A 10,670-nucleotide genomic window follows, 5' to 3' on the forward strand; every position below is an offset into this window, starting at 1 on the left:
CAAAAATTTAATATTTGTTTATATTAGAATAAAAGAGTGTATGTCACAGCAGATATTTAATTTAATTAGAAAGAAATAAAAGAAAGAAAAGGATATATAAAAAGAAAGACAGAAAGAAAGGAGTGTTTGCTTACTTGCTTACTGACAATGTGGACCCTGTTTAAATATGGATAGTCAGGGGAAATTTTCCAAAGATTATTGGCACTTTGGGCCAGAAGAATCTTTATGAATCCCTTGGAGGCCAGTGCTTCCAAAACAAGGCATTACAAAGTATTCATTGTTTACAAAATTTCAGCAGAAAAAAAGAAGTATTGTTTTGTGGAACAAAATAAGATGTATTGTGTTTAAGTACCTTGAATGCAAGGCTGTGTGAACAGCAAATCAGTCACTCAAGCTCAGAGGGGATCCTGAGGAAACTTGAATAAAAGTTCTTTTGTCAACTTATCAGAGTGTTTCTACACCATCAGAAGTTCCATTTGTGAATGGTTTACCTCAATCTAGAAGTAAGAATAACTGATTGTGTTGCTTAAAATTTAGCCTTGAATATTTCTTTTGGATAGGGAATCCCTAGAGTGAACCCCAAACAACAGGGACTCTAGTAATTCTTTTAGGTTGCCCACCAGAAAAAAATGATAAAACTCAATTGCTGAACATACCATGTTTTCATTTATGACATAGTAAAATCAACTGGGAACCAAGCTATGAATTTTTCCTTTTTGGCTAATTTCTAGAAAGTGCTATTCAGGTTTCAGGAGATGATAAGGCATTTCAGGCTTACTCAACTGTGAACGCTATGAACTACAACACTGAGCTGATGGGCAAGACATCCCCACTGGTTGAATAGTGGTATTATAGTTATGAGAGTAATCAACTGCTCTCTGATTGGATTTGAAGGTCAATCACAGAAAGGAGTTACTGTAAAAAATTATCAAAAACCCATGGCTGAGGAGGTCTTAGGCCCTGATGGTGAACTTACTACTACTGTTTAGCTAATTTGACATGATACCAAACCACCTTCTAAATATTTCTGTTTTACCCATAGACAAATGCTACTTTTAGCCTTTGTGAGTGAAGCTTCTTTTCGAAATGAACAGTGATAAATTTAGAGTATCACAGCTGAAAATGAATGACATTTCAGAGCTCAGCCCTAAATAGGAAATTTTTACTATCTCCTTCAAAACTCAGGGAACAATGGAGAATAAACAGAAATAATTTAGAATATGGAAGATAGGGAGAATTGTCACAAAAATGCTGTCTTCTACACATGTGATAGCCATTTCAATCACGAAATCAAAGCAGCTGTCATTACTTGCACTGGGTCTACACAAGACTTGTTTTGTTACCATTCAATTATGGCAGGGAAAGAACTGACAGGGCTCTGCCTCTCCCTACTGAGCTATTGGCTATTGGTACATTATAGGGAGAGACGGTCATTGTCTTCAGTTGTTTTTTCACTGATAAAGCTACCAGGAACTAATAAATAATTCCAAACGCATGGTTACACAGAGGATCCTGGTTAAAATCAATTTACCACAAAAACAAAAAAAAAAGTCATGAATGTGGGAGAGGGACTTGTAGGCAGGAGGGAGAGTTGACAAGAGATTGAAGGATCTCAGAGAGGGTGAAGGGTAAGAGTAAACAGAATGCCTTATATACGTGTATGAAATTGTCAAAGATCAAATTTAACAAAAAGTTATTACTTAAGGTCTCAGTTCTATGTATAAACTTTATATCTGTCTCAATAGGCCAATAACATATACAGTCATATTTGTACGATATTATTAAAAGCCACACCATGTTTGTGACACATTTTTATCAAAAAAGTAATGAAAATGGGCAACTGTTCTCTCAAATGCCTTCCTCAATGAGTTTGATGTTAAATATAACATTGAAACAATATAGTATTTCAAGATTTTCATCCTGTTTTAGCTTAATACTTTAAGATAGATTTTTCTAATAGTGTTTCTGTATTATTCAGTTTAACTTGTCCTTGTACACTCTAAACCATGTCTTTTCCTGACTTCCTTAGCACTAGTTGGTTATGTGCACCTATGTAGCAACACATATTTTTTATTCTTGGTCAAAGTTTGCCTCAGAAGCATGCACATTCTGTATCAAAAATCTTATCATTCTGGCCTGAAGTATATGACATATTAATTATTATATCTTCCTTGACATGTTAACTTTACTAAATATTACTTTAAACACTGTCTCCCACCTAGCACTGTCTGGAAGTGTCTTACAGATCCACTGGGAAGTCATTGTGAGTGATATCACCTGGCACTAAATGTGCACTGACACTGAAGTAGGCAAATGAACTTCCAAAGTGCCAAATGAATGCTGACTCAGACAATTAACTATCCATTCTATCTTTTTGGGTGCTTGTGTGCAATAGTCATTTTGAGGTTGCATGTCTTTGTACAAAGGCAGATTGCAATGTCATTTCATGTTCATCCAAATTACAATATTTTCAACTAATAATGGAAGGAGTGGTTTTGGTGAGTATGCAGTGAAACAATCACTTTGAAAAATAATTCATTAATTGAATAATTTTATAGCTTAAGAAACAATCTTATATTATTATGACCATTTCTTTATACAAAATTCTCTTGGGAAGCAAAGCTAAGATATGAGAAGGCGAGATGAGAGAGACAGAGAGTTTAGGATCTGTGGGGTTGGCAAATTCAACAGGGGAGACTGGGAATTCATTAAGAGGTGATGTTTTCTTTTTTAAAATTTTATTACATTTGTTTTATGGTGGGGAGAGTGCAGCTAAGTCAGTGGACAACTTTGTGGAGTCAGTTCTCTCTCTCAATTAGGTGATGTTTTCTTAACTCTCATTTGCTGAGATAAGCCAGCATGCTAGAAACTCATGAATTTTTCTATTTATTGTACTTTGATGGAAAAAAATTCTTTCTTTGGGAAACCTCAAGATCTTAAGATTTTGAACTGCAGTCCATTAATGTTATGGATAGTGATTCACTTCATTTACAGTTAACTATAATTTTGTAACTTTCATTTGCAAATAGCTTCAGAACAACATTTAGTCTGATGTTTAACAGAAAACTAGACAGCAAAATGGGACAAATAAAATATAATAACATTTTTATTTTTTATTGCTTGTGCTGTATGCATGTGTGTTTATTCATGTGTATCTGTTTATGCACATGTATAAGTTTGTGGAGGCCAAAAGTATCAATAAATGTCTTCATCAATTGCTCTCCATCACATTTACTGAGACAAGATCTCTCTGGTCCCAGAGTTCACAAACTTGGCTAGTTTAACCAGTCATCCTTCCATGCAACCCCCCTATCTTTGCCTCCCAATATCTGAGACTGCAGGTAGGCTGCCGTAACTGTATCTTTTTAATATATGTTGTGAGGATCTGAAAGCCAGTTCTCACTAATGGGCAGAGAATGCCTCATCCACCAAACCAACTTTCTAGCTCACAGCATATTTTTAAAAGTGAAATATTTCATCAAAAATTATATCATGAAATCATTACATTTCTGGGTTTTTAAAAAAGGGTTAGTAGCACATCCTCAAAGACCCAGCCTCCTTATTCAATTCATAAAGCCTCTGCCCACCTCCTTAACTAGGACACAAACATCTATCTTCTCCCTCAGAACCATTTCTGAAGCAGCCATGGCCACCTTTGTAAATCTCAGTACCAAAGCCAAGATTCCCATCGTGGGCTTGGGCACCTGGAAGTCGCCCCCACTCAAAGTCAAGGAAGCCGTGAATGCAGCCACTGATACTCTAGATAGTGCCACATTGATTGTGTGCATGTGTATTATAATGAGAACTACTTGGGAGTAGCCATCCAAGAGAAGTGGGAGGACCTCTATATTGTTAGCAAGTTGTGGCCCACCTGCTTTGAGAGAAAACTGCAGAAGGAATCCTTCCAGAAGGCCCTCCTGGATCTGAAACTCTATATGGACCTCTATCTTATTCACTGGCCACAAGGACTTCTGCCCAGGGGTAATGAGTTACTGCCCAAAGATGATAAAAGCACGGTTCTCACCAGCAAAACAATTTTTTTGGTTGCTTGGGAGGTCATAGAAGAACTGGTAGATGAGGGATTAGTGAAAGCCCTAGGTGTCTCCAACTTCAGCCACATCCAGATTGAAAGGATCTTGAACAAACTTGGACTGAAACTTAAACAAATGATCAATCAGGTTGAGAGTCACCTATACCTCACATGAACTGATGCAACACTGCCACTCCAAGGGCAGTAACAGATTCACAGATCACTGGGCTCTCCAGATAGACCTTGGACCAAGCCAGAGGACCCTTCACTAGTGGAAGATCCAAAGATTAAAGTAATTGATGCAGAGTACAAGAAAACATCAGCCCAGGTTCTTTCATATTCAGAGGAACGTTGTGGTGAGCCTCAAGTTTGTGACACCCTCATCGAAAACATCAGCCCAGGTTCTGATTAGTTTCATATTCAGAGGAACGTTGTGGTGAGCCTCAAGTTTGTGACACCCTCATGAGATTACTGAGTTCAACATGCAAACACACACACACACACACACACACCCCTACATACAACTCACTACTCCTGAGTCCTATTTTAGCCATGGCTGTCTGACATCATGCTGTGCCTGCCTTTATACAGACCAAAAAATAGATAATACTGTGTGTACATCTGGTGGCCAATCACAGGTAAATTGTTCCAGGGATATGCATCTCGGAGAAGCAAATGACAGTTTATTTCATTCATCTGATTTGTTGTTTATCAAACACCAAGAACTCTGATAACACTAAGGATATATATAAAGACAAAATAATAAAAATAACAGTAACAAAGATGTCAAAAAAAAAAGAAAAACAAGTTCACTACTGTTTTATATAATGAACTAAATACAGTTTAAGAACTTGAAGACATTGTTTTTAAAGCTATGGAAGATTTACTCTGTGGTACATTTGCAGATACTTATTTTGTTCTAAGATTAAATATCTATTTTTAGAAATTTCCCAAATGCTATGCAATTTAAAACTGTATCAGTCTTTCATGATTAACTATTGGTTTCTGTTACATGAAATGAAAAGACATAGCCCCAAAGAATCAGATATTCTTGATGAAAACTGACAATCAGTGACCATAGATTGCTAAAAAAAATAATGTTTTAGACAAATTCATAATGGCTGATTCTTTGAAACTACCAAGAATTTCAGTTAGTTTTCACTTCTGAACTCATCCTTGCAATACAAAGCTACTTCAAGCACAAGGTCAAGCTAGATCCAGCTCTAAATTTAATCTAAAATGTGTTGATGCTTAATTAACAAAACAAATCTGGAGGGAATATAACAGGGCTAGTATTAAAAGCAGAAAAAATATGCACAGAGGGAAAGACCTATTTTAGATTACATTAAAATATAAAAATATTGATAAATGTCCATATGGATTAACTCTTTACTCAAACCCAGTTTTGCTAGTTACAATGCTTTATTCAAAATTTAGAAAATGAACCTAATGGTCATATGGCAGAGTTCATGATAACTCTTGCACTTTGTCTTCATAAACACATAGCTGAAACAACTGTGAATCAGGAAAGAAAAAAATAATTTAGGCATTCTAAGCAATTTGAATCCTACAGTAACATGCATTCTATGTGACAGTAAGCCATGATATAAAAGAATTTGATTGCATAACATTGGTGATAGTTTTTACAATTGTCATGACTCAGTGTTTTCTAGTAAATGTAGAAATATCTCTGTGGTTAATCTTCCATATGAAAATAAAATGAGCAGCCACCTGCTCTAATGGCTTCTCACTGCTACAAATGGGCTGACAGGCCAGAAGAGCAGCTGGAGAAGGAAATGCCTCCCACTGCCAGTGGTGTTTACCTAACAGCACTTCAACTCATTCACTTCAGTTGTTAAATGGCACTTAGTCTTCTCATTTCAAAAGCAATGTTATTTACATTTAAAATGTTTCTATTTCCAACATTTGAAAATTTAAAAGTTAATTTTCTAATAGTTTAGACTCTAGGTATTTTAGGATGTTAAAATGGAAGTGTTATTTTTATAATTTTTGACATATTTTTATGTTAATAAGATGTTTGACTATGATTTTCAAATATCGTTTAAGATGTTATGATGAAACAATTTGTTTTTCTTATACGATGATTTTTCTATTGTCTACCCTAATATAGTTTAGTGTAAATGGTGTTCTAGTGCTGTCACACACATATACATATGTAGTAATTTACTCTCCAATCACAGTTGTTTTGCATAAGGATATTTTTAAAATTCCCTATCAGTTATTTGTCAGATAAGACCCACTGGCAACCAAAACTGTATGAGCTATTATCATCACTCTTTGTTATCAACCAACATATAGGAAGAAACTGTTGATGAAGACACCATACACTTTGCTTGCAACACAGAGAGAAACCAATGTTGAACTGACCTGGAAACCGTTTTTGTGTTGGATAGTTTTCCCTGTGCTTTGACTTGCTAGACAGGCTGTTAGGAAGAAAAGTTATGATGGTCTTACCCTATGCTGGATACTGTATTCTAGAATATTGTCCTGCTACTCAAGATGCACCCACTATGCAGGAGTGGCAAAAGTTAACAGTGGTAACCAAGCACTCTTTTGATTGAATTTGAGAACTGTTCCACAAGACAGAATTCATGACTAGTGCTGTGTACGTGGCCAAAGCACATGGATAAGGAAGTTATAGGCCCTAGGAAAAAAAAATTATCAATGTTTTTCTAAAGGGTCTTGTGTCAAACTGCTTTCTAAATATTTATAATTATAGATTTGTGGTGCTTTCAACCTGGGTCATAAAAACTTATTTCAGAGGATAATGGATTATGCAGAAACTCATAACTGTTCACAGGGCAGAGAAAAACATCCTGTGAGTCCTCTGCTTAGGGACATGTATATCAGCACTAGAGTATATGGAAGAATGGAAAGGAAAAATGTAAGCCCAGAGTTGGGGAAAATTTCTGGGAAATGTTCTCTTGGTAAATCATGGCCGCTTCATATATGAATTCACAATGACTGTGATTACTGGCATAAAACCTGCAAAAACCCAATTCAGTTGAAAATTCCAAACTGCAATATAGAGGGGCTCTGAACGTCTCACTGCTAGCTGAGGAAATATTGGCAGTTGACAGTTGATGATTAGTAGAGTCACTTTTCTTGGACAAGGGTGGGTGAGCCCACACTAATGTGCAAATTGGAACTATGAATTACTACAAAGAAAAGACAAAGTTGGATGATATATGTTTAGGAGGAAACCAGGGGAAAATGGAGGGAGGAAGTTGGTGGAACATGATCAAACACATTATATGAAATTTCCAAGAAATATAGTTTTAAACTTCAAAGACTTGCAATGCATTTTGCTAATTTGCCTGCAAGAATTTGTGAGTCAAGGCCAGGTATAATGGCCCACCCATTAAATTACAGCACTCAGGAGGTAGAGGCAGGTGGATCTGTGAGATCATGGCCAGCCTAGTCTACACAGTGAGTTTCAGACCAGCTGAACTACAGGAGGACTCTGTCTGAAATAAACAAAATAAAAGAAAAGAAAAAAAATCAAAGAAAGAAATTGTGACTCAACTAATATTCCACCAACACAGAATCAACCATCCATTTATATATACATATATAATTTCTAATACTTTATTAACTGCTAATTGTTACCTTTCTCAACTCTGTAAAAAGTATCACTTTGTTATTATTTGCTTTTCTTCTGAAAAAGAACAAAGCTGTACATAGATGGAGAATATTGACCCTGCTCTATCATGCATGTTTTATGCATAATTGCACCATTTTAAATTATTTTCAGCAATATTAGTTATCATTGACACCAAATTCTTTTAATTTTAGGGTTTACATCTCTGTCTCTCACCCATTCTCCCTAAGATAGCACTTCAAAGGCATTTCTAAGTATACTATATGTTATTATATAATTTTCTGTGCATCTATATTTTAAGCTTATAATGGGATCTTAGCATCATATATGATTTTTATTAAATTTATTCACTCAATAATAATTGTGGCACTTTTACAAGATTTAATAATCTGAAGTTAATATTTATCTATTGTGTGTATTTCTTTCACTTGCTCCATTTTTATAGTACCTCTGCTTTCTCTCTTCCTTTTAGAAACCTCAGTCTTCTTCTCCTTTAATATTTGTGTTTTTATGCTTTGCAAGTTTAATATATTTGATATATTTGTTTATTCACTATTGCATGTGAAATGAGTTTGTTTCCTTAAACATTTAATGTGTTTTGTTCATTATGAATGCATGTTCTCTCAGACATTGTATTTATTTTAGTGATGTTCTATTTTGTTTTTCTGTTGCTATGATAAACACTATGACCTTAAGCAACTTAGTTTATTTGGCTTACAGACTACTGTCCATCACTGAGGAGTGCCAAGGCACAGACTGAAAACTGTTACTGAGAAGCATTGTCTATAGAGGAATGGTGCTTACCGGATTTCTTTCTTTGGCTTGCTCAGCTACCTTTGTTATACAGCTCCAGAACAACTGCCTAGCGCTGTCATTGCTCACAGTGGGCTGGAACCTTCTACACCAACCAGCAGTTAAGAAAGTGCCTCATATACTTGGCTATAAAACCAGGAAGAAATTACTTAATTGTGCTTCCATCTTCCTAGGTTTGTGAAGTTGACAACCAAGAGTAAATATCACAGATGTTTGTCACCTCTATTTTTAAAATACATTTAATTCAATTTACTCTTTTGTGTGCATGTATGTGTGTGTGATGTGCACGTGTATGTGTTGATTTGTCTACCTGTATGTATAAGTGCAGATGCCAGAGGAAGATGTAGGATCACTCTACAATGTATTTTTTTGAAACAGGGACTGTCACTGCTCTTGAAACTCCCCTCTATATTGACCAGTGGTGAGCTCTAGGGAACCACCTGTCTCCACTCCCATCAGCACTGAGATTAAAACACAAGAGTGGCCATGCCAAACTCTTTTAAGTGTTATTGGAGGATTTGAATTCAGGTGTTCATGTTTGTGCAGCAAGTGCTTTTATACACTGAACCATGTGCACAGCCAGATTGACTATGTTTTTATAATGAAGAAAAATAAAATTCTTGAAGATGAGACTCATTTGTCCATAACAATTCCAGATTAGCTGTCTTGCTTTTCATATCTTTCATTCTTTTAATAAATTTGTTTTTTTAGTTTTTATTTATTTTTTTGTATTTCATACAAACCATTTTAATCATCTTTATAATCCCTACCCCATCTGCTCCAAGTCCTGTGTCTGAAATATGTCCTGTCTTCAGCAAGAGGGTCTTCCCTTCAAGTTCTTGGAGATAATCAAGGGCTATGTCATTAGTCTTTGTAATTTTGGGAGTCTCTTGGACTACCCTGATCAACAGCTCCCAGAGAAGTTTCTCCTCTCTTGCACTCTTTCTTGTTAAATAGCCTTCAGCTATACATACGCACTCACGTAAAGACACTGTATGCATATTTTCAGTAGGCTTCTGAACTAATACATTTCCCTCCCCTTTTTCAAACCAGCTAAGCATTATTTATCTTCTCACCTCTCTCTCCCTGTTTAACCCTCCCTCTTCTGAACCCTGTTAAAGTACCCCTATTTTCACTATTTCATCTTTGACAATACCTCGTCCCCTATGGGCCCCCGTCCATTAAACACTTTCTTCCCCTTCACCCTCATGGTTCCTTTTTTAACCTTCCCTCATCTCATTCCATTTATATCCTGACATTTTGCCCATTTCTCCTTTGGTACCACCTGTCTCCCATTCTTTCTCTCTCTCTCTTTCTCTCTCTCTCTCTCTCTCTCTCTCTCTCTGGCTCCTTCTTCCCCTTTACATTTCTTATTACTTCTGATTTTCCAGGCTCCTGCAGCTACATAAGGATATATGCTGCCAGATAATGATTTGGTGCTATAATCCATGAATGAAGGAGAACATGCATTGTTTTTATTTCTTAGTCATTGTTACTTCACTTATTATAAATTTACTTGTAAATTTCATGATTTTGCCTTTTCTTACCATTGAGTATAACTCCACTTGGTAAATGCACCACATTTTCATTATCCATTTGTCAGGTGAGGGACACTTAAGTTGCTTCCACTTCTTAGATATTGTGAAAAGAGCAGCAACAAACATGGATGTACAAGTATCTCTGTAGTAGGACGAGCGCTTTGGGTATTTCCAAGGAGTGCTGTAGATTCATTGTTTTTGTTTATTTAACAGTTCTCCTGCTTTGCATAGTGGTTCCATGACTTTGCAGTCCCACCATCAGAGAATGAATGTTCCCCTTTTCCTACATCCTCTCTATCATTTGGTATCACTTGTTCTCTTGATCTTAGCCAGTAAGACTCGGGGAAGATAAAATCTTAAAGTGATTTTAATTGCATTTCCTTAATTAGTAGGGATGCTGAACACTTTTGAGAATTCTCTGTTCACAGTCATAGCCAATCTTTTAATTGGGTCATTTTTTAGGGATTTTAAAAAAAGTATTTTTGAGCATTCTATTTATTACTTTTATTTTATGTGTATGAGTGTATTACCAGCATGCCTGCATGTATATGAGTGCACCCTTGTCGTGCAATGCCACAGAGGTCAGAGGATTCTCCTGGAACTTCAGTTAAGCATGGCTCATAGCTGCCATGTAGGTGCTGCAAATCGAACTTGGGTCCTCTGCAAG

At 36.1% G+C, this 10,670-nt stretch overlaps 1 pseudogene; it reads left to right on the top strand.

Moving 5' to 3' along the window:
* The first annotated feature begins 3,645 nt into the window (after nucleotides 1-3,645).
* On the top strand, nucleotides 3,646-4,470 carry LOC103744873 (annotated as a pseudogene).
* The last annotated feature ends 6,200 nt before the right edge of the window (nucleotides 4,471-10,670 follow it).

The sequence above is a fragment of the Nannospalax galili genome, unplaced genomic scaffold (genome assembly GCF_000622305.1).
Source record: "Nannospalax galili isolate Female #2095 unplaced genomic scaffold, S.galili_v1.0 scaffold303, whole genome shotgun sequence".
Classification (NCBI taxonomy): Eukaryota; Metazoa; Chordata; class Mammalia; order Rodentia; family Spalacidae; genus Nannospalax; species Nannospalax galili.